The following is a 5,069-nucleotide window of genomic DNA, read 5'->3' as shown; positions in this document are numbered from 1 at the left end:
TGTGGGGCTTGAACCCTCGAACTGTGTGATCGTGACCTGAGCCGAAGTCGGACGCTTAACTGACTGAGCCACCCAGGCGCCCCTCACCACTGCTTCTTGACCCCATGGTCCACAGAACTGCCCTTTCAAGGTCATGTACACCTCTGTGTTGCTAACTCAGCCCTTGCTCCTCCCTTCACCTGGCCTAGCAGTAGCAGAGACCTAGCTGACCACTCTCTCCATCTTCAAACTCTTTTTTTTTTAATGTTTTTTTATTTATTTCTAGGAGAGAGAGAGACAGCGTGAGCAGGGGAGGGTCAGAGAGAGAGGGAGTCACAGACTGAAACAGGCTCCAGGCTCTGAGCTGGCAGTCAGCACAGAGCCCGACGTGGGGCTCGAACCCACGAACCGTGAGATCATGACCTAAGTGAAAGTCAGACGCTTAACCGACTAAGCCACCCAGGCGCCCCTTCAAACTCTTTTTATATTGACCTCTGTTTACCTTCCGGACAGCAGATTCTCTTGGTCTTTTTCCTACTTCACTTGCTGCTTCTCAGTCTCTCTCTGGATCTTCCTCCTATCGCTGCCCCTGTAACTCTGGGTGCCCCAAGGCTCGGCCCTTGCAACTCTTCTCCCCACACTCACAGTCTGGTGACCTCCTCCAATCTCTTGGCTTTAATTTCCATCTATTCGCTAGCTCCTGATTTCTATCTGGCAAAACAACAGCAACAGCAGCAACTAAACAGGCCCCAAATAGAGTCACCTATGCTAAGGCCAAATTGCCAATGAGATTTAACTTAATTACAGCTTTGGTTCTCCCAGAAATGGGACCTTAAACCAATTGGGAGTCGCCTGATAGCACTAGTTAAATCATCTGCTTGCTAGTCCCTTCCATCCCGCGTAAGGAAAGTAACCTTCCAATAGCCAATCTGCAATTCTGCCTACCATCATTTCCTTGCTCCTGCTTCCCTCTGCCTAGAAAAGTTTAAAGTTTTTCACTTTGTATAGCTCCTTAGAGCTCCTTTCTACCTGCGTGATTGGATGCTGCCCAATTCCTGAATCACTGAATAAAGCCAGTATGATCTTTCATCTCAGAATACACTCTGGCTACTAACAGTGGTTCACCTGATTAGCCATCTCCACTGGTTACCACACCGGTCCAAGCCGCCATCATAACTTGCTTGGATTATTTCAGTGGCCACCCGGTTACCCTGCTTTTGTCCTTGTCCCACTTCAATTTACCCTCAACATAGATGCCGAGTGATTCTGTTAAAACATCATGGGATCACATGAGTCCTTTGCTCAGAAACCTCCATGGCTGCCTGGCTTAGGCTGGTGTGAGGCGCTACTGGTCTGGCCAATACCTTAACCTTGGCCCCCCAAGCTCCTCCACTCCAGCTGTGCTGGGTTCTTTGGTCCTTTTATTTATTTATTTATTTATTTATTTATTTATTTATTTACAGATAGTTTACTGTCAAATCAGTCTCCACATAACACTCAGTGCTCATCTTTGGTCCTTTTAGAATGCGGGGCATGCTTCTACTTTTGGGTCTTTGTAATGCATCTCTCTGGACTTGGAATGCTTTTTCCACAGACACCTAGATACAGCTTGTCCACGTACCTACTTCAGGTCTTTACTCAAACAGCACCTTTTCATGAGGCTTTCTCTGACAATCTGACCTGAAATTTCAATCTCCCCCGACACTCGCTACTTTCTCCCTGCTTAATTTTTTTTCTCCCTACCACTTGTCACTACTAATATGCTATGTATTTTACTAATTTATAGTTTAATGTCTGTCTCCTTCATTGGAATATAAGTTCCAGAGTGCGGGGATGTTTGTCTGTATTGTTCACTACTGTACCTACCACTGCACCTCCAACAGTCGGCATGTGGTAAATATTCACTCACTGAATGAATGAATGATTCGTCATTGTTCCTTATCTGCTATAAAGATTGATTATGATTTATATTTACTTATATAAAACATTCTTCAATGGTATTATACAAGTACCACATGTTCTTTTTTTAAAATATAATTTATTGTCAAATTGGCTTCCATACAACACCCAGTGCTCATCCCCACAAGTGCCCTCCTCCATGCCCATCACCCACTTTCCCCTCTCCCTCACCTCCCACCAACCCTCAGTTTGTTCTCTGTATTTAAAAGTCTCTTATGGTTTGCCTCCCTCCCTCTCTGTTTGTAACTTCTTTTCTCCTTCCCTTCCCCGATGGTCTTCTGTTAAGTTTCTCAAGTTCCACATATGAGTGAAAGCATGATATCTGTCTTTCTCTGACTGACTTATTTCACTTAGTATAATACCCTCCACTTCTGTCCATATTGCTGCAAATGTCAAGATTTCATTCTTTCTCATTGCCATGTAGTGTTCCATTGTACAGATGAACCACATCTTCTTGATCCATTCATCAGTTGATGGACACTTAGGCTCTTTCCATGTTTTAGCTATTGTGGAGAGTGCTGCTATGAACATTGGGGTACATGTGCCCCTATGCCTCAGCACTCCTGTATCCCTCGGGTAAATTCCTAGCAGTGCTATTGCTGGGTCATGGGGGAGTTCTATTGTTAACTTTGTGAGGAACCTCCACACTGTTTTCCAGAGCGGCTGCACCAGTTTATATTCCCACCGACACCAAGTACCACATGTTCTTATAGAAGATTTAGAAAATACGGCTAAGCAGAAAGCCAGACATATCTGTAATGCCTTCATTCATCAATAACCTCTGTGACAAATTAATGTGTATTCCTCTAGACTTTTCTCTCTGTAACAATATACTTATATATTAAAAAAAAACCAGGATTCTACTCCACATATGGTTTCCTAGCCTGCCTTTTAGTTATTTAACATATGGTGAAGGTCTTCCATTGTCAATAAATCTATGTCTCCATTATCATTTTTAAATGGCTGCATAATAATTCACTGTGTGGCTGAACCACAATTTATTTAACTAATTCTCTTTCTGGACAATTATACTATACATATTGGTCTCAAACTGTTATAAAGGTGTTGGCAGATTTGAACAGCAAGAGATCAAGGACTAGCATCCCGGAACAGCTGTCTTCAATTATTTCAAGAACAAGGATGGCAAGTATCTTGTGTAGTTCCAGAAATAGGACTAGGATTAGTGGGTGTACGTTAAATAAATCGACAGAAATAACTTTGTAATACATCGTAAAAATGGAAAAGGATATCTTCTTGAGGTAGGAAACCCTTTGTGGAAGTTTTCAAGGAAAGGCTAGCTGTCCTTATTTCTGAAATAAGTCCTGCATTGAAAAGGAGTTTGAGGCCAACGCTCCTACAGTTCCGTGACTTCCACAAGCACATTCTGTAGAAGAGTCCAGAGTGATCCTCGCATGCGGGTGTTAGGTGGCTAAAACACTGTGGCTTCCGGCCACCTTCCCTCTCTAGGCTGAGAGAGGAAAGCTAAGTGTTCAAAATGTATCTTCTTCTATGTAGCCTGGGAACTAAGAGTGAGAAAGCAAACAGGGGTAAAGTATTTAGAAGAGGTCTTCTTCTTGAAATTCTTTTTTTTTTTTTTTTACAAAAAGTTTATTGTCAAATTAGTTTCCACATAACACTCAGTGCTCATCCCCACAAGTGTGAAATTCTTTTGTCTCCCACTTACTTCACCTTCCATTTTTATTTTTACTTTATCCTTTAACTATTTTTTTCTTTTCCTCTTTGACTTCATTTTTTAAAATTTTTTTTTTTTTCCTAGAGGAGAGAGAGAGAGACAGCGTGAGCAGGGGAGGGTCAGAGAGAGAGGGATTCACAGGCTCCAGGCTCTGAGCTGGCAGTCAGCAGAGAGCCCGACGCGGGGCTCGAACCCATGAACCGCTAGATCATGACCTAAGCGAAAGTTGGACGCTTAACCGACTAAGCCACCCAGGCGCCCCTCTTTGACTTCATTTTTGATATTAAATGGGAGCTCCGTGGTTGGTGTGTTCGGCTGTGGCGGAAGGGTCTGGGGCACGACCGGAGCTGCTCGGGGTCAGGCATGGAGGGTGAGGGCTCAGGGATGAGCAAGCAGCTGAGGAACCTTGGGGCCTCCCCTGTGCCCTGCTTCTCACCCACCCGACTTGGCCATCCCCAACCTCCCATCGTGTGCTTGCTACATTCCCTGCTAGAAGGCTCCCCTTGCAAATGCCCCCCTTCCCCTCTTGCAATCGCGCCTCTCCCTGTTTTTGATAAGTAGTCCCTCAAAGGACTCAACATTCCTTGTCTGCGTTTCTGAGTCTGCAAGACCTCTTGGCAGACCTCTCACCAGCAAAGAATATAGTAGAATGAGAAAAGTTCCCCTTAGTGTCGCTGCCTGTAGTGTGACAGGCTAAGCACTCCAGAGCCGCCTGAGGCGGGCCCCAGAGCTGTGTCGGCCTGCGGAGCAGCCGCTAGTCACACGGGGCTACCCAGTCCTTGAAACATGGCTGGCTGGAATCGAGATGGGCTCTAAGTATAAAAGACATACCAAATTTCAAATGCTTAGTATGAACAGAAGAATGTAGAACGCCTCATAAAGAAATTCTTGTATTAGTTCCATATTGAAATGATATTTTGAGTTATCTGGTTAAAGACATAAGTATTTTTAAGATTAGTTTTATCCATTTTTTTCCTTTTTAAAAACATTTTTAATGTTATTTTTGAGAGAGACAGAGCATGAGTGGGGGAGGGGCAGAGAGAGAGGGAGACACAGAATCAGAAGCAGGCTCCAGGCTCCGAGCTGTCAGCACAGAGCCCAACACGAGGCTCGAACTCACAAACTGATGAGATCATGACTTGAGCTGAAGTCCGTCACTTAACTGACTAAGCCACAAGGCACCCCTCTTTTTCCTTTTTTGATGTAGGTGCCAGAAAATTTAAATTTCTGTATGTGGCTCTCCTGCCTCTTTGCACCAGCCTGCATTTCTATGGAGCAGAGGTGCTCTAGAACGTTGCTACTTGAAGTGTGGTCCCCATACAAGCAGGGTCAGCAGAGCATGAGAGCTTGTTAGAAATGCAGGATCTCAGGGGTGACTGGCTGGCTCAGTCACTTGAGCGTCCCTTTTTTTTTTTTTTTTTTTTTTTTTAAATGTTTT

The sequence above is a fragment of the Hyaena hyaena genome, unplaced genomic scaffold (genome assembly GCF_003009895.1).
Source record: "Hyaena hyaena isolate Hyena2069 unplaced genomic scaffold, ASM300989v1 scaffold_729, whole genome shotgun sequence".
NCBI classification, from domain to species: domain Eukaryota; kingdom Metazoa; phylum Chordata; class Mammalia; order Carnivora; family Hyaenidae; genus Hyaena; species Hyaena hyaena.
This window is presented reverse-complemented; position numbering follows the sequence as displayed.